The 20,026-nt window shown below is 42.1% G+C and overlaps 1 protein-coding gene across 1 annotated transcript in view; it reads left to right on the forward strand.

The window, feature by feature from the left end:
- Positions 1 to 20,026, forward strand: part of SCN8A (sodium voltage-gated channel alpha subunit 8) — a 124,099-nt gene that overhangs the window by 16,584 nt on the left and 87,489 nt on the right. The gene's annotated exons all lie outside the window — the stretch shown is intronic.

Here is a 20,026-nt window from a genome sequence, read left to right on the forward strand (position 1 = left end):
AGTGCTGTTGTTGTACTTTAGTTTTTCCCTGCCTATCTCAAGCTAATGCCTACCTAGCCCTCAGCAGATATGTTTCTCTCCCTATCAATCACTGCAAAATGACACGAATATGGCGGCGGCCGTTCTTATGAATGGGAGGTCACATGTTTTCTGCAGCCAATGGATTTTTAAATTTTTTTTCACTGCCTCCGTTGTCGTAGTTCCTGTCCCACCTCCCCTGCACAGTTATTGGTGCAAAAAATGTGGTGGGAGGGGATACAAATTTTTACTGCGTATGCCGCGTGGTATTTGATTGGGAACGAATACCTCGAACAGCCTGATATTCGATCGAATACCTATTTGATCGAACAGTGTTCGCTCATCTCTAATGCTAAGCTTTTCTATAATTACTTTCATTATTTTTATGTTATTATGATATATAGTCATGAGCAAAACAGAGAATACCCTCTTTTTAGGACCTTAGAAGGACTTAAAATTATGTAAACACAACCTCAGATGAACAACAACATGACAGATTGAACACTGCCATTATTTATTTAACAAAAACTAGGCCAAAATGCAGAAACAGCGTTTCAAAATTAAGTATACCCTTAAGGCTTCCATAGGACCGGAGAGGTAAGAAGCAGCCAGATACTGCTCTAGAGGCAGCACCATCTCTATAAAAGCAGAGGTTTGGGAAATTTGCTGGTCTGGAGCATTTAGGCATGTGATAACACATAGCCAAGAAAGAAAGACATCAGCAATGATCTTAGTGAAGCAATTGTTGCTCCCATAAATCTGTGAAGGGTTGTAAGGCCATTTCCAACAAAGTTGAAGTCTATCCTACGACACAGAGAAAGATTATTAGCAAGTGAAAAACATTCTTCTCAAAAGTGGATGTCCCAGAAAATTTACCCCAAGGTCAAAAACTGCAATGCTCAGAGATATTGCCGAAATCCCAAGAGTTACAGCTAAGACTCTAAAGGCTGCAGTTAGCATATCAAATCTTCATGACAGTTCATGAGAGGAAGACTGAACAATTATGTCCTGTTTGGAAAAGTTGCCAGGAGAAAGCCTCTTTTTCCTAAAATATTGCGCCATGGCTTAAAGGGGTATTCTCAATAAAAGAGAAATGCCTCAAAACATACAGTCAAAAAGTTAACATGAGCAATAGAACTTCAGTATTAAAAATAAAGCAGAACCAAGATCTATGCTAACTTATTTCCCCATGGTGTGAAGTATTTGTAAGGCCGGGTTCACACAATGTATTTTGGCACGTAATGTGGCACGTAGACGCCGCGGGAGCTTTTGTGGGCCGTATACGCTCCCATTGTTTTCAATGGGAGCCGGTACCCTATACATGCCAAAATACATTGTGTGAACCCGGCCTAATATCCTCCAGTAGCTGTGAGATAGTAGGCACACTTTGTCCACCCCTCTGCCTTTCCTTCAGGTCCCAGCCTGTTTTCACTGTCCTGTTGTCCTTCTCTTTCTTACTGAACACACAACTGGAAGGGTTACTAGAGATAGACTACCGTACACTCCTCAGAGAGAAAGTTGCAGGATAGTACATGTAGAGGCTTAAAACAAATGAAAACGACACTGCAGATCAAGGTTTTTTGCATTGATAATGATAACATCATAGTTTGCATCACGACAATTTGTGGATAACCGTTTAAGTTTGCAAAGTTGCATTGGAACAAACCACAAGACTTATGACATAGTGTACTTTGTACAGACGAGATGATGTTTGGTAGTAATGCAAAGATCCAACAGTGAAAACCAAACAAGCATATCAGCACAGACACCATTTGATTACAGGGGTTTTGATATGTGACTCTCTGAGCAGCTTCTGTTTTACAAAGGGCTGAATGGATGTTGCTGAAATGTGCCAAAGTTCTCCCCCCTCAGAGGCAGAACAACACATTCCCCGTCATACTCACTGAAACTCTACATCTGATATGCTCCTCTTGCTCACACACAGCCAGCATGTTCTGTAGTCTCCTGATCTTCCATGAGACTCAATTTCCTTTAGCTTTCACACTGTGCAGCTTTATCCTATATAGCTCTGCCCACAAAATAGCATGTAGCTCCGCCCACTGCTTAGCATGATCCTATCCTAGAGTGGCTCAAGGACCTGTGATGATGTCATCACAGGTCTTTTAGTGTTGTGTGAACCTAAATTCCTTCACTGCGGTTGTGTAGTGATGTCATTTACCAGGATAAAAGGTAGCCTATGTTTTAATCGGGGTTCTTATATATGTATGTGGCAAATTTCATGCAAATCCGTTCAGCCATTTTTGCGTGATTGAGGAACAAACATCCAAACACACAAACTTTCACTTATTAGTAGGATAGGATTAGTAGGAAGTAGGATTAGTAGGATAGGATAGTAGGATAGGATATATATATATATATATATATATATATATATATATATATATATATATATATATATATATATACTAGCTGTTACCCGCGACTTCATCTGCGGTGATTGTAGAAGTGGGTATATACAGGTGCGGGTAAGGTTTTCGTACTGTGTATAAGGTATGGGATATGAAATGTAAGTTTGTATCTTGTTGATTCTGTAATTCAGAGAATACGTGAGACTTTTGTGTTGAAGTTACTTTGTATTTGAGCTGCTATATATACGGTGTTGTGAGAAACTTTACATAGTGACTTTGGGACAGAAGTATTTGAAGTTAACCCTTTCCCGCCGATGGCATTTTTTGATTTTCGTTTTTGACTCCCCTCCTTCTAAACCCCATAACTTTTTTATTTCTCCGCTCCCAGAGTCATATGAGGTCTTAATTTTTCCTGGGACAAATTTTCTTCATGATGCCACCATTATTTATTCTATATAATGTACTGGGAAACAGGGAAAAAATTCAGAATGGGGTGGATTTGAAGAAAAAATGCAGTTCTGCGACTTTCTTACGGGCTTTGGTTTTACGGCGTTCACTGTGCAACCAAAATGACCTGTCCCCTGTATTCTGTGTTTCGTTACGACTCCGGGGATACCAAATTTATATGGTTTTATTTACATTTTGACCCCTTAAAAAAATCCCAAACTGTGTTAAAAAATTATTTTTTGAAAAGTCGCCATATTCTGACAGCCGTAACTTTTTTATACGTGCGTGTACGGGGATGTATAGGGCGTCTTTATTTGTGGGACCGGGTGTACTTTGTAGTTCTACCATTTTCGGGAAATGTTATTGCTTTGATCACTTTTTATTCAATTTTTTATCAGAATCAAAACAGTGAAAAAATGGCGGTTTGGCACTTTTGACCATTTTTCCCGCTACGGCGTTTACCGAACAGGAGAAATATTTGTATAGATTTGTAGAGCGGGCGATTTCGGACGTTGGGATACCTAACGTGTATGTGTTTCACAGTATTTAACTACTTTTATATGTGTTCTAGGGAAAGGGGGTGATTTGAATTTTTAATCCTTTTTTTAAAAAATTTTTTATATTTTTTTTACTTTTTGTAAACTTTTTTTTTTTGCATTTATTAGACCGCCTAGGGGTATTGACATGGGTGGGCGGTGTCACGGATTGTCAGAGCGGTGGGGGTCGGCAAACATGGCTGCTCCGGAGCGTTAAAGAGCGCCTCCTGGAGTATCGGTAAGGTGAGGGGCAAAGTGGTAAAGTATATGTATATGTGATTGTGTGGGGTTAGGGGCGAGGCTGTAGAGGGTAATATGAATTTTGTGGCTTGCTATGGTCCAAAGTGTGTGAGATTTCAGAGATGGTGGTGTGAGTTTGGGTTTTGTGGGGGTCCTGGCACAAATGTATGTGCGCTATTGTGACGAAAAGTAGCCTATTGCGCAATCGGGTGTATTAACTATGTTTGTGGAAAATTTCAGCCAAATCGGTGGAGCGGTTTTTCCGTGATTGAGGAACAAACATCCAAACTCACAAACCCACAAACTTTCACATTTATAATATTAATAGGATATATATATATATATATATATATATATATATATATATATATATATATATATATATATATACCTCTGTGTCTTTCTCCTGGTTTAGGCACACGGTCACTGCTGCAAGTCACTGAAACATATCTCAGACATGTGAATAAAGTCTAGTTAAGGACTCCAAAGTGTTCACATTCTGTCCATCATTCCAGCAGTTTGTTCATTATTCTAATCTGTTTATGGATAAAGATAAGATAAGATAGTCCTTTACTAGTCCCACCATGGGGAAATTTCAGTGTGTTACAGCAGCATGATAATACGGATAGAGGATAATAAACAGTAATATATTACAGAAGGAGACAGACATAAATTCAGAATAGCATATAGGAGAACAACACTAGGAGTCATCGCTAAAAAAATCAAAACGAGACTTTAGTTCTCTGTGCAGAGTGATCTTCGCTTAGCCTGATGTTGATTATACAGCCTGACCGCGGACAGGAGGACGGACCCCTGATAGCGCTCTTTCCAATGGACAGTAAAAAGTTAGTGTGAAACTAGCCTAATGTAAGATGTTTTTGTGGCATCTCTTTGTTCATTTGTAACCTTCATTTTTTTTTGGCTTTTTTCAAGTCCAACATACTTTCAAAGCAATTTTTTAAATTGCTGTGAAAGCAAACACTGTGAAAATTAATATGTTTAACATATAGACAGGTATCGAAAAAATGTATCCAAAAAGTGCAAATATTTTATATTTTTCATTACTGTCTATGTTTTTAACTGAATAGGAAAGCTTTGTCTACACTGTTCTTTCCCCCATTTTTTTTAAACTAATGCGGATAAAACAGTAAATTTTCCTTGTATAGAACTTGTACAGCGCTTTACAGACTGACTCCCTGCCAGATATTAAAGAATGTATTGTGAAAGTAGCCTTAGGCTAATGCCTCATTCACATCTGCGTTCGGTATTCCATTCAGGGAGTCCGCATGGAAACCCCCCGAATCGACTACCAAACACACCCGCAAGCGGTGTGCAGTGAAAGCACACGGACCTTATAGACTGTAATGGGGTCCGTGTGCTTTCCGTGTGCTGCCCGCATGAATCATGCGTACATGAAAGTAGATCATGAAGTACTTTTCTGTCTGCATGTTCCATGCGGACACCGCGTGGAGAGCACACAGACCCCATTGTAGTCTATGAGGTCCGTGTACTTTCACTGCACACTGCTTGCCAGTTTGTTTGGTATTTCGTTGGGGGGGTTCCCATGCGGACTCCCCATACGGATTACCAAACGCAGATGTGAACGAGGCATAAGGCCTCATGCAGCACAGCATAGCAAAAAAAGTTGCAGAAAAAAACGCATCATGTTTTTTCCGTAATGTTTTTCATTATGATTTCAGAGTTTCCTCTGCAGACTTTCTGTCCCTAATATACCTATACAGAAAACGCCAGCGTTTCCGCAGGTATAAATGACATACTGCGGTTTTCAAAAATGTAAATGGTTTTGAAAACGCAGATTTGCTGCTACAGATTTTTTTCTGCTATGTTTGGATGGGATTAGCCAGAATCTCATTCACTTTGCAGGTAATGTAAAATACTTTGTTAAGGCCTCGACCTTAAAGAAAAACCTTTGGTAAAAACTTACCATACCTAGAACATGCTGCATTTTAAAGTAATGCTACAACTTTGGATAGAATCTGTGAAGGGTTTTCTGACAGTTTTCTGTTTGTGAATCCTGGAATTTTTGCTCTTTTATGCTTTTCTATTTTTTAAAAGCAAAAAGAAAAGTAGGCAGTGTTTAATGTGAGGTTGTAGGGTCTCATAGTCTCATACAGCCTGACAAATTTACCATAATTTATGCGAGAAACTTGCACAAGTTATAGCACGATTCTACACCAAGTGCGGTACATTTTTTATTTTTTGGTGTATGGATAGCCAAAACCGCACTACTAAATTTATTAGGCGGTATGGTCTGCTTAATATGTTTGGTATATCTTACTTCAGCATATTTCATTTTAGACCCAGGGGCATAGCTATTGTGGACAAAGCAGGCCTTTAGGCTGAGGCCCCACGTTGCAGAAACGCAGCTTTTTTTGTTGCAGATTTTGCTGCGTTTTTTTCAGCCAAAGCCAAGAATGGCTACAAAAGGAATGGGAATTATATAGGAAGTTCTTATAATTCTACCTTCTGCTCATCCACTCCTGGCTTTGGCTCAAAAAACCTCAGCAAAATCTGCAACCAAAGAAGCTGCGTTTCCGCAGTGTGGGGCCTCAGCCTTAAGGTGCCTTTGCCTCATAAAATATAACACTATTCTAAATGGCACATGGTAGACAGGGGCCCCAATACAGATTTTGCCCAGAAGATTCAGGTTATGCTTCTATTACTTCTCTCTCTATATAACAGCTAGGATACTGTATATGATATGGATCACCACACTTAGGCATAGTCCATATTTCCATAAGTTTCATGCTGGAAAGAATACAGGGATTTCTCATCTTACTTCACCAATATGTAATGAAAGTATGGACATTGTGATCCTCAGGCTTTAAATATAAATGAACTGGCTAACCTTAAATGCAGAAATGGAGCTGGGCCAATGCACTTAACACAGATTAATGTGAAACCTCTCTGCCTGAGAAAGATGATAGGACTTCAGGCACCAAAGTCCTCTCTACCAGCACACAGACATGAGATTAATCTGGTCTCAATTCTATAACATTTTCTTGACATATTTAGATTGAAGGATAATTTTTTATTTCCACTTTTCTGAATATTTTGAAATGGATGTTCATACACAGTAGTAAAAACCTCACTGCGGATAGCTTTGTCTGAGATAGACATGACCATTCAGCTTTAAATTTATTGGCATTATAAACTTGCAAACCTGTTCTTTTCTTCTGGTGCAGGGGGAACCAACAGCAGCAAATTTCATGGTTTTTTAACGGAATTTTCTGTAGATAAAAAGTGGTAGCCAATTGTTAGTTTTAATAGTCACTAACTTCTTATACAAGTTAGGGGGAGTTCACATGGAGTAACGTGCTGTGTGATGTGGCACGTATACGGCGTGTGAGACTTTGAGCAAAAATCACGGCCGCAAAATAACGCAGCATATACGATCCCGGCTCCCATTGAAATCAATCGGAGCGTATACGGCGCTCAAAGTCTCAAACGCCGTATACGTGCCACATCACGCAGCACGTTACTCCATGTGAACTCCCTCTTATTCTGGACTAAAAAGTGATGCACCAGTAATGTATTCTGCCTGAAAATTCTCTCAATTTCTGTCACTAGATGTCTTTCTTCTTTCTAATTGTCTGGTCCTGTTACTAGGGAAGTCCTGTCTTTAGAAACCAGCAGGCTCAAGATAGGAACACAGTAAGTGGAGGGGGAGAGGCAGGACTGTCTTCAGAAGTGAGTGGAGGGGAAGAGGCAGGACTGCCTTCAGAAGTGAGTGCAGGGGGGAGAGGCAGGACTGTCTTCAGAAGTGAGTGGAGGGTGAGAGGCAGGACTGTCTTCAGAAGTGAGTGCAGGGGGGAGAGGCAGGACTGTCTTCAGAAGTGAGTGGAGTGGGAGAGGCAGGACTGTCTTCAGAAGTGAGTGGAGTGGGAGAGGCAGGACTGTCTTCAGAAGTGAGTGCAGGGGGGAGAGGCAGGACTGTCTTCAGAAGTGAGTGCAGGGGGGAGAGGCAGGACTGTCTTCAGAAGTGAGTGGAGTGGGAGAGGCAGGACTGTCTTCAGAAGTGAGTGCAGGGGGGAGAGGCAGGACTGTCTTCAGAAGTGAGTGGAGGGTGAGAGGCAGGACTGTCTTCAGAAGTGAGTGCAGGGGGGAGAGGCAGGACTGTCTTGAGAAGTGAGTGGAGGGTGAGAGGCAGGACTGTCTTCAGAAGTGAGTGCAGGGGGAGAGGCAGGACTGTCTTCAGAAGTGAGTGGAGGAGGAGAGGCAGGACTGTCTTCAGAAGTGAGTGGAGGGGGAGAGGCAGGACTATCTTCAGAAGTGAGTGCAGGGGGGAGAGGCAGGACTGTCTTCAGAAGTGAGTGGAGGAGGAGAGGCAGGACTGTCTTCAGAAGTGAGTGGAGGGGGAGAGGCAGGACTATCTTCAGAAGTGAGTGCAGGGGGGAGAGGCAGGACTGTCTTCAGAAGTGAGTGGAGGGTGAGAGGCAGGACTGTCTTCAGAAGTGAGTGCAGGGGGGAGAGGCAGAACTGTCTTCAGAAGTGAGTGGAGGGTGAGAGGCAGGACTATCTTAAGAAGTGAGTGGAGTGGGAGAGGCAGGACTGTCTTCAGAAGTGAGTAGAGGGGGAGAGGCAGGACTATCTTCAGAAGTGAGTGGAGGGGGAGAGGCAGGACTGTCTTCACAATCTCTGCAACTTCTGCAGATTTACATGTAAAAAAACAAGTAATAGTAATAATAGGGTGGATAGCAATAATGGATGTGGGGGGAAGAGGAGAAGACTGCTCTGTATTTTACATGCTCCTGCCTCAGAGGCAGCCATAAAAGGGCTATTAGTAGCAGAAAATCTGGTAGGACACCATATATGAAGGCTTGTACATCTAAGAACCGACTGTTCACCAAGACCGTGCAGATATTTTAAATTTTGTTGTAAAAAAAATTGTCTGGTCCCAAATGGATTTTTTATACTGATGACCTATTAGTGACCGATAACTAGCACTCATGGTTACAGCAGCAGATGCGTAGCTGATCTGTATGGGGTCTGAGAGTCGAAGTCATCATTATCAACAAACCATACAATACTCAACGGACATTTTTAATAGTTCAATGCTCCAAAAGTATGAAACATAGAGAAAAACACATAAAGATAGTGGTACAAGGCCTATCTTGAGTGGGGACATTTTGACTGAAAATCTCTTCCAAATATAAATGAGATTATTTCTGCAGCGTGTGCATATATTTTTGCAAACCCCATTTATATATCAGGAACCGACACAAGTATTTCTACAACAAATAGGCCATATATATTAGTACCCTTCATGTGCCTCCGCATATGTAGTACTATCATAAACCAACGTGGACAAGGACCTTTGCCCGACAGAAGAAGGTAGGGTTAATGAGTATAATAAGGACACACAGTCCCCTATAGACATGGTAGTTTTGCTGGCAGCCTGGCTTTCTTTGATCTCTCCGCTTTGTCCTAACTGGTGTCAGTCAGATTGATGGCTGTGGATTCCTCCCATTATCCTGATCCATGCCGCTCATGTAGTCTATCGTTGGTGCATTCACTTTTCTTTTAATCACAGATCCCATGAATTTTAACATGACTACTTCCTCCTCATCCTGCAGCAAACATGGCACGCAAGGGGCAATACTAATGAGCTGGAGGAGGAACAAGCCTTTGGCATTTTGTCTACGCGGCCTTACATTTTCTTACTTTTATCTTTATTTAGCGATGGTCCACAGTTATATGTTTTAGGGTTTCTGCAATTCAATTGTTACTATGTCATGGTTTGCAGTATACTTGTAAATCATGATGCAGACATGAACCTGAATGAATCATATAGTCGTCTATAGAGGGATGCACAGCCATGACAATATGGCAGCTCTGCTTTGTATGGAGCCATATATAGCACTCATAGTACATGGCATCTTTAATTAAGTCGCTTTTTAAAAGGGGTTTTGTGGCATTATGATATTGATGAGATAACCCTACAATAATTCATCGATATAAGATTAAAGGGGGTCCCACAACCAGCACCCACACTGATGAGCTGTTTGAAGGGGGTGCGGGTGTTGGACAATCATTGGACCTCATCACTGCTTACCAAGCACAGCTCCCTATGTTATATAGTGTCTGTGCTTGGTAGTGCTGCTCATTCTCATTCATTTGTATGCTGGTGTCATGGGTATGCTGGTGTCATTATGTGCCATCACAACAGTGTGACCTCCGAGGCCCAGTCAGAGGCCACTGACATTATTCAGGAGGCCTGAAGACCTATGCTGGAGCACATTAGAGGTGAGTAACACTGTTTGTTATTTTTACTCACCTGCCCTGGACCTCAGGTCATTTTGCTTTGCAGTCTAAAGAGACCCCAGCTTATAATAATAGCAGGTCCATTTTGAACCTATTCTGTGTGAACAAAACAGTAAGTGTCACAGGCCTGCTTACCAATCCCCGAGCCTGCCCGCGGCCACCTCTGCTTCTCCCTTTGGCCTTGAGGGCTGTAGGGAAACAGGGCTGCCATGGCAGTAATTTCGCCACTAGGTGCATGGTTAAATAAAGATTGTGGACCCCCCCCACAGGATAAAGTTTTCACAGGCTCTTAAATGGGTGGCCTTTCAGCTGAGGGATAGTTCATAGAACATTCCAAATGTTAGGTTCGGTTTCCCTGTGAAAGAGCAGTAGGGTCCCTTGTAGGCACACACTGCCCACTCTATGATGCCTCCACCCTGCTTGTGGGAAGACTAGTTGTATCTGTTCATATATTTACAGGTATATGTAAAAAATGCTGCATTTGACATTACCTGCAAAGTAGATGGAGATTCTGGTGAAAAAAACCTGCAGTGGAAATTCTGTGATTTAGAAAAATGGAAGCGTTTTTGCAAATCACAACATGTCAAATATACCTGCAGAAACGCAGGCATTTTCCATTTAAATGTAATAGAAGCAGAAAATCCGCAGAGAAAATCTTTGTGAAAAATGCAGCAGGAAAAAAATGCGATGCGGTCTTTTCCACAGCGGTGGGGCCTTAATCTGGAACACAAAATAAATTCGGTGCAAGGCATATGGTGCACATTTTTTTCAGTAAACCTCCCCTTATGTCCTGTGTGCATTAGGCCTAATATAATGTACAGCTTTCTTAAATTCTGTCTTGACCTAAAGGCTGTAGAATGTTAGAACAAGGACGCACTCGCCCTCTAACTTTTGTAGATGACATTTATCTTACAGTTTTTCATTTTTTTGTATTTAAAAGTCCCACGTGGATTATTTTGGAGCTATTAGCTGTAAATTATAGCGGGGGCAACGCTAGTCATTCCAGCGCTGTCCTTAACTCATTAATCATCACTGATTCTCTTCCTACCTACATGGAAGCCTTGCTACAAATTTGCCTTCTCAGCAGAAATACTTTCCTCCATTTTCATGTCATGCATTGTACTAATAATAGTGTATTCCAGAGGAGGTCCCTGCGGCTTTACACTAGTGTCATGTCCTTCGTGGAATGCATTGCCACTATTGCATTGCAGTACAAATTAATCTTGAGTAACACCATTCACTCTGGGACAATGACATTGCATCGCACCTCTGTCTCATACTAGCATGGCTGGTATATTATATCTCCTCCTTAATGTTTGTATGGTATAATTATATGGTAGAAACATATCAATATCTTTGTATATTTTTATTAAGGCTCGGTTCACATCTGCGTTCAGGCCATTCCGTTCCCCTCTCTGCATGAAAAATGTGGAGAGAAAAGCACTTTTCTCTACATTTTTTGCACGGAAACCACACAGACCTCATTATAATCTATGGGGTCTGCGGATTCTGTAAGGTAACCGCTTTTATATGCAGATTAGGTTTCCATTTTGGGGGGGTCCCCAAGCAGACTTCCTGAACGGAAACCCTAACACAGATGTGAAACTAGCCGTCGTACTCAGGGGTGAACCTGGGCTTTCTGCCGCCTGAAGCGGCGTCAGCGGGGTCGAGCGGAAAGGAGGCCTGGCCGAGCGGAGCAAGCGGCGTTCGCAGGCAGAGAGCAGGCAGGGAGAGGACCTGCTCTCTGTCTGAGTGTGAGGGGCGGCTGCTGGAGCAGCGCTGCGTCCAGCAGGGCCGCCCCAATACACCGCTCACTTCCCGTGTCGGGCTGCAGACACGGTGACACTAAGCCAGTCCAGGATAGCTTGTCCTGGACTGGCTTAGGTCAGCAAAAATGCCGCCTTCCCCAGGCCCTGGCATAGCGCTGCTTGAAGCGGTCGCTTCAGGTCGCCTCATGGGAGGTGCGGCGCTGGTCGTACTACACAGGTGAAAGGGCAGCTATATTTTTCATCTCTCCAATCCCCAAATCAGCCATATTTGTAAAATGGGATATGAGCAATTGCCGCCATAGAATAGAATACACTTTCAATGAATTGCTGTAGTCTGGAGAGTTTCCGTCAGGTGGCATAATAAGTTTTAACGAATAATCAGTATAAAGTAGCCTGGTGTTTTTTTGAGTGGTCGTGAATTGAAAATCTCTTGACCCTTACAGTTTTTGACCATCTAGAGTACAACAAAGGGGCTTTCTGGGAGAGAAAGGTTTTTTTAAATATATGGGTAAGAATCTGGTAAAAAAAAGACCATAATTATCCCCCCCCCCCATCTCTACTTCTTTTCTGATGCTGCCTGGTCTCATCTTCTTGGACTCTCTTGACACACAAGAAATGTCCACTTAGCCAATCATTAGCCGCAGCCTTAGTCAGTGGTTAGCTGAGTAGACATTTCCTTAGACAGGTCCAGAAAGTAAAGACCAACAGGGACCCAATAAGCATTGGAATGGGAGAGGCAGGGGGTTTGGAGATGAGTACCGCTTCTTTACTTCTTACTGTTTAAACCATTCTGAGACATATACTGTTTAAAGTGTCACCAGAAAAAGACCTATATTTTTTAAGAAATTTATGTTAAACATATGGGGCTTTTAAAAATACTTCCTGCCTTCTGTAGGAGATTTCTTTTTCAGCAACCCTCTCACCTATCAGCACACTGATGAACACAGATAGCATGTATGTGTAGATAACACACAGAATCCACCAGTCACAATCTGGGTCGCTTTAGGACCAATGTGGCAGCTGCATCGGGCCCTATGGTTGCGGGGGCCCCTTGGCCACCTTGGTTCTAGCGGTACAGTCTAATATTTCCTTTGGCTGATGACAGACATTACAGCCAGAGCCTGCAGGTCCATGGGAGCTTGGTTTGGAGAGTATTTTTTTTTTTCATGTAACATTGGTCTTTGAGGGGGCAGAGGAAATTAAATTTTGGGGAGGGGATTGGGTGCCCACTTTCAAAAAATTTGTACAGGGACCCCCAATGCATTTAAACGACCCTGGTAAGCATAGGAGGTTCCACATTTTATCTACTACTCTCTACACAATGTCCTAGTGGATTATCTGATGATCTAAGATTTTGACTAAATAATTGGGACCATGTACGAACAAAAGGGTCCAAGGTTTCCATACAGTCTTTTCTAATGCAAACCAAATGACTTTGAATTATTGCCTGGATAAACAATAGACATTCGGATAATACTATCAGATTCCTGCTACACTATGCGACTCTGGCCGAACATTTTCAGATTATTGCCTGGTTCTTGTTGCTGAACATGTTGTTAACCACAAAACCGTGTTTGACTGGCTTTTTTTTTTAGCACAGACCTTACACCCATCTATACATTTCCCATTCTTGATTTTCCTTTGATGGACGTACTTATCACCTATTATTTCTGTTTACCATTCTCCTCTAGTTTTATGACATCTCTTTTTAGTTATTCAGCATTGGCGGTGGGATTAGGCCTGGCCGTGGTGGTGGGATAGGGCTTGGCAGTGGTGGTGGGAAGGGCTTAGCAGTGGTGGTGGGATAGGGCTTGGCAGTGGTGGTGGGATAGGATTTGGCAGTGGTGGTGGGATAGGGCTTGGCAGTGGTGGTGGGATAGGATTTGGCAGTGGTGGTGGGATAGGGTTTGGCAGTGGTGGTGGGATAGGGTTTGGCAGTGGTGGTGGGATAGGGCTTGGCAGTGGTGGTGGGATAGGACTTGGCAGTGGTGGTGGGATAGGACTTGGCAGTGGTGGTGGGATAGGGCTTGGCAGTGGTGGTGGGATAGGACTTGGCAGTGGTGGTGGGATAGGACTTGGCAGTGGTGGTGGGATAGGGTTTGGCAGTGGTGGTGGGATAGGGCTTGGCAGTGGTGGTGGGATAGGGCTTGGCAGTGGTGGTGGGATAGGGCTTGGCAGTGGTGGTGGGATAGGGTTTGGCAGTGGTGGTGGGATAGGGTTTGGCAGTGGTAGTGGGATAGGGCTTGGCAGTGGTAGTGGGATAGGGCTTGGCAGTGAACTGCTTCCGCTAGCTTTAGCCACTGCCATAGTGTCTATCTGCTTTATATGGAGATCTGACACCAACATGTCAATTTCTGGCCTGATGTGCAAGGGAGTTTAAGCCATCACCTAAAAACTGATTGCTCTGATAGAGACATTTTGGAAATTTATTCATTGTAGCTTTTAGGCCACTTGTAAGATTTTCAACTGCAGTGCATATACTGTAGATAAGATAAGATAAGATAATCCTTTAATAGTCCCACCTTGGGGAAATTTCAGATGCAACACATGAATATGTACAGTATTGTGCAAAAGTTTTGGGCAGGTGTGAAGAAAATGCTGCAAAGTAAGAATGCTTTCGTAAACAGAAGTTTTAATAATTAATTATTGTCAATTAACAAAATGCAAAGTGAACGAACAAAAGAGAAATCTAAATCAATATGTGGAGTGACCACTCTTTGCCTTCCATCAATTCTTCTAGGTACACTTGCAGACTGTACTTCAAGGAACTCGGCGCAGAGGTTGATTCAGACATCTTGGAGAACTAAGCACAGATCTTCTGTCGATTTAGGCTTGTTCAGATCCCAGACAGACTGAATGATGTTGAGATCAGGATTCTGCCATATCATCACATACACGACTTGACTCCTCCTCCAAAGAGCGGTCACACAAAATATTGATGGGATTTAGACTTCTCTTTTGTTCACTCACTTCATTTTGTTAATGGACAAAAATAAACTAATAACCCTTCTATCTTTCTTACTTTGTAGAATTTTTTCCGCACGTCTAACTTTTTTGCACGGTACAGCATATCTTTATCCTGTAAGTTCTTGGATATGAGCAGGGCAATGTGTGTGTTGTGTGGTTATCACATTGCTCAGCCTTGATGATCTTACAGGAGTCTTGGCACAGCTAAAACAATGTGAAAGCTGCTGTTCATAAAATGGTTTCATAAATCGAGGCCCATTTCCTGTAAAGCTTAAGTGGATAAATAATTTATTAATCTCTTAACTCCTTCATTGCCGGGCAGGACGCAATCATTATCATTTATTGTATAACAAGCCAATGGTCATTTAATAACAGATCTTATAGAATTTCTGTGACAATGTAATATTATCTCTGATATGTACCTGACTTTGTTTTTATGTGTACAGGTAACCCAATGAAAAAAAATAAACGAATAATAGAAAAAGCAATTTCCTATATCCATATTGTCCATAAAATTCATGGCAATGGCATATTCAAAGTCAATCAGCCCTAAAACCACTACTATATGTTTTGGCGAAGCTTCCATACTTCACATTGTTTGGCTTGTAGGTTTGTATTGATAGACATAATGCATTAGGCTGAGGCCCATGTTATGGAAAAGGAATGGAAAATATAAAGGTATAAAGGAAGTGCTTAGATGTTTCTCTTTTGTTAAATACACTCCTGATTTCGGCTCAAAAAACCGCAGCAAAATCTGCAACAAAAATTAAGTATTTCTGTAATATGGGGCTTAAGCCTTAAGGCTAAGGCCATACACGATTAGATCAATGGACCTTAAATGACAGATACAGACTGAGCCCCCTCCGTTTGTTGTCCATCTGTGTAAATCCCTATGTAAAAAACAAGACGGAAGCATTCTTCTGATTTAGGCTCCGTTCCCACGGAGTAACATGCCATGCATTCAGACACGTATACTCTAGAGATGAGCAAACACTATTTGAAACAGCCGTTTCGAATAGCACGCTCCCATAGAAAGGAATGGAAGCAGCCGGCACGCAGACTTTGCCGGTCGCTTAACTCCCCGCGTGTCGGCTACACCCATTCATTTCTATGGGAGCGTGCTATTCGAAACGGTAGGCATATTCATTATTATTTTTGCAATATATTGTGTTCAAAGTTGTTCATTTGTTAATCTTTGTGTCATGCCTCACTTGTAATGTCTTTTCAGCCTTGCACTCACTTCATTATTTAGCTACCATGCTTCCACTTGTGTATATGGCTACATGTGTGTATTCCCTTATGCACCTACACTGAGTTCTATCTCTATTTAGGGGTATTGCTACTATATTGTTTGTGCATATACTTTTCAGCTAGCTGACACATTATTATAATATTATTGTTTTATACACTTTGTTACACTTCTGCATGTTTATATTTTACTGTTTATTGTTGCCTGCCACTCACCGGATTTTGTGGTGTGTTGGTCCTCCTACATTTAGCCAGTATTTTTGATATTTATATGAACTACAATTTTGGTGTTTTTTTATATTTGATTATTAATTATTAATAAATACAATATTTTTATGGTGATTCTGTCTTTTGACAATTTTTCCTTAACCTCCTATAAGCGTCTATGGGGTTAATTTGTGAGGATTTATCAGAATTATCAATCCTGGTCCTTGCAGCAAGGTGTCACGGCACAGGGAGGGAAGGAGTTAATAAACCGCTGCTTTTATATAAGATGTGCACTGCGGTATATATATATTTTTTGTATGTGGTATATATTATAGAGGAGTTTATTCTCACGGTGTCCCTGGATGTGTCTGGTTAAATATTGGGTTAATCTTACATAGGGAAGTGTGATCACTGTTAAGTTTTTTTTCACCGGATCTTGTGAATCGACGCCCTGCATTTCCTCCTCTTTGTGTTTTAGTAGTAGCACCTAATGCACATTAGCGCCTTATGATAGTAAATGGAGGCTTCTCTAATGCATTTGTTTCTGTGCTGAAGGTGTGTGCTTACTGTAAGCGTACGCCATGCAAAGGTACAGCTAAAGGGATTACATCATATTCTAATGGTCTTCCTAATCTAATAACAGCTGCCAAGTCTGGTGTGGACCTTACTTTGTGGTTCAGATCAGGGAGTATGCATTTCTCCTCCTCTTCCTGGTCTTACAATGCACAGAATTAATATCAGTATCCACGGCTATTGTAGCCCCTTCCTCAAGGCACTGAGAAGAAACTTAGGGGGAGACTTATTAATATCGGCCCACTGTAACAGACTCACCTTATAGATGAATCTAGCACCAGGAACAAAGAGTGCCAGGTCAGACTTTACATTGATTCTGACACACATGTAAACCAATAAGTCAGCATAGGTCCGCATACTTTTTACATACATGTTCAGGTGGCCTGGTGAATACATAAATGTAGCCATAAACTCAATTGCAGCAAACTGAGGTAAATACATTGGAGCGAATTTCTTACACCGCTCCCTGAGTGGCACGAGGCTTATTCGTAAATCAGATGTATGATTATGCGCCTTAATAGAAGTCTGCACCACTTAGGAACCATTGTAGATTTCCTATATAAGGGTGCATGCACACTACGGAACGCCGGGCGTGTATGAGAGCCGTACACGCCGGCGTTACAGCAGGGCTGCCGAACACTTCCCATTCACTTCAATGGGAGCGCTCGTAAACGCCGCTGTTACGAGCGCTCCCATTGAAGTGAATGGAAGTGTTCGGCAGTCTGCTGTAATGCCGGCGTGTACGGCTCTCATACACGCCCGGCGTTACTCAGTGTGCATGCACCCTAACTGTGGTGAGAGAGGCACAGAACGAGGGATGTAGTTCTCTGTGCTGTGCCCATCGTCACCATCGCCTGGACTTGAACATAATATAACATTATATTTTATTTATATAGCGCCAACATATTCCACAGCACTGTACAATTTTTAGGGTTCGAGTACAGACAAAAAGATACATTACAAAGAAATAGTCAATTCGTACAATGGGACTGAGAGCCCTGCTTGCAAGATTTACTCTTATAAATAGTTACATATATATATATATATATATATATATATATATATATATATATATATATATATATATAGTTACATAGTAGATGAGGTTGGGTAAAGACATTAGTCCATCAAGTCCAACCTATAACCCTACAATCCCTACAGTGTTGATCCAGTGGAAGGCAAAAAAAACATGAGGCTCATGCCAATTGTCCCATTTCAGGGAAAAAATTCCTTCCCGACTCACTCATGTGACTGTAAACCACAAAAAAGGTATTGAAGTGCATTGCACACTGCAGCATTGCTGAATTACACCTGGATCCCTATTAAGTATAAATAGTTTTATATTGTTTTCTTGTCTACAACATTGCTTAGAAATTAATAGCACCATTGGAATATTTTATGCTCTTGTGTTTTAGGTTTTAAGCACCTTTTAAGCCACATTACCCAACTCTTGATATACAGGATTCACATACAACAATCCTGCTTTTATTTGGCTACTAGGGTCCCCCCCCACTTCTGTTGTGCTGTTATCACTCATATAAGCAATATCCCTTTTTTTTTTTTTATTATTTTTTTTAAATGTAGATTTTGAGCCCCACATAGAGATCACAATGTACATTTTTCCCTATCAGTATGTCTTTTTTGGACTATGGGATGGAAATCCATGCAAACATGGGGAGAACATACAAACTCCTTGCAGATTGTTTTATGCCCTTGACAGGATTTGAACACCAGGACTACAGCGCTGCAAGGCTAACCACTGAGCCACCGAGCCACCATGCGGCCCTCAGCAATATCCCTTTGTAAGGGCTCGTTCACATCAGCGTTCTCTCTGTAGTTCAGGTTTCCGTTTCCTGCCTAAAACAGAGCAGGAGACGAAAACCTGCAGGAGCCTTTCTCACCTATTCATTTGAATGGGTAAGAAAGCTGTCCATCCGTGAGCGGCGGTGAGCGTTTTATGCTCTCCGCCGCGAAACCGGGTTTTATAATCCGGACACAGAGTCGAACATGCAGTATTCTGTGTCTGGATTAAAAAATCCGGTTTCGTGGCGGAGAGCATAAAACGCTCACCGCCGCTCACGGCCGGACCCGGTCTGAGCTTTCCGACTTCTGGCATGCAGAAGACGGAAAGCTCAGAACGGACAGGTGAACGCTAGTGTGAACCTAGCATAAGACATTTAGATGAATGATTTTTTTTGTCCTCCATGGTACCTCTGCAACCCACTGAGGATAAAAAGGAGCTGATGCAGAACCGAGAAGCTTGAAGTACAGTTGGAGGAATTCATTGATTAAAGTGTCTTTTTCGGGTCCAGAAAACATATCAGAATAGGGCATGTGCTAATGTTATTTTGATAAACAAAACTAGAAATGTATGATTTCAATGGCTCCATGTACAGTCCATCAGATTAGGACTACACAAGGGCTGTTAGAACACTAGGCTGGATGGGCCCTTGCCTATAACATATGATGTAGATTAAAGAGAGCCTGTCACCAGAACCCAGAATATCATCCCAGCCCTACAGATAGATAGGTTAGGGTTGCCTTGTCAATCACAGAAGTGAGCAGTTATTTGCCTATGAGGATTGTGAGTTTTGAATCACCAGAGGCAAGACAAATTGTCACAGTTGGAGTTTTTGAAAAGTTCATAAGGTCTCGTTCACATCTGCGCCCGGTCTCCGTTCTGCAGGTTTCCGTTTCCTGCACAAAACTGAGCAGGAGACGGAAACCTGCAGGACTCTTTCATACCCATTCATTTGAATGGGTTTGAAAGATGTCTGGCCGTGAGCGCCGCTGAGCATTTTATGCTCTCCGCCGCGAAACCGTTTTTTTAAAATCGGACACAGAGTCGGACATACTGTACTCTTTGTCCGATTTAAAAAAACGGTTTCGTGGCGGAGAGCATAAAACGCTCACCGGCGCTCACGGCCGGACCCGGTCTGACAGCTTTCTGTCTTCTGCATGCAGAAGATGGAAAGCTGGGAACGGACTCCAGGCGCTAGTGTGAACCTAGCGTAACTGGGGTAGATTTCTGGCATCATTCATGCCAGATTTCACCCCTAAGATGCTCACAAATACAAAATAGACACCAAGTGGCAAAATAGTGTAGATCTGTCAAGAATATGGAAGTTAGTCTAGTGTACTGAATCGAAAAAGTCGCACATATAGGGGGGCAGCACAAAATGGCATTGTTAGAAGACTATTCATAGGTTCTCTTTCTTGGTTAGCACTTTAGGTCCACCTAGATAGCTTATTCTGAAGAAAAGACTTGCTGTAATATATCATACAAACAGGCATTATAGACCTATGGGGTGTAGATATTCTGCCATGTTTTCTCATTAGCATTCTTGTTGTTGTTTTATACACGTAT

Source organism: Leptodactylus fuscus, chromosome 2 (assembly GCF_031893055.1).
Source record: "Leptodactylus fuscus isolate aLepFus1 chromosome 2, aLepFus1.hap2, whole genome shotgun sequence".
In the NCBI taxonomy this organism is placed as follows: domain Eukaryota; kingdom Metazoa; phylum Chordata; class Amphibia; order Anura; family Leptodactylidae; genus Leptodactylus; species Leptodactylus fuscus.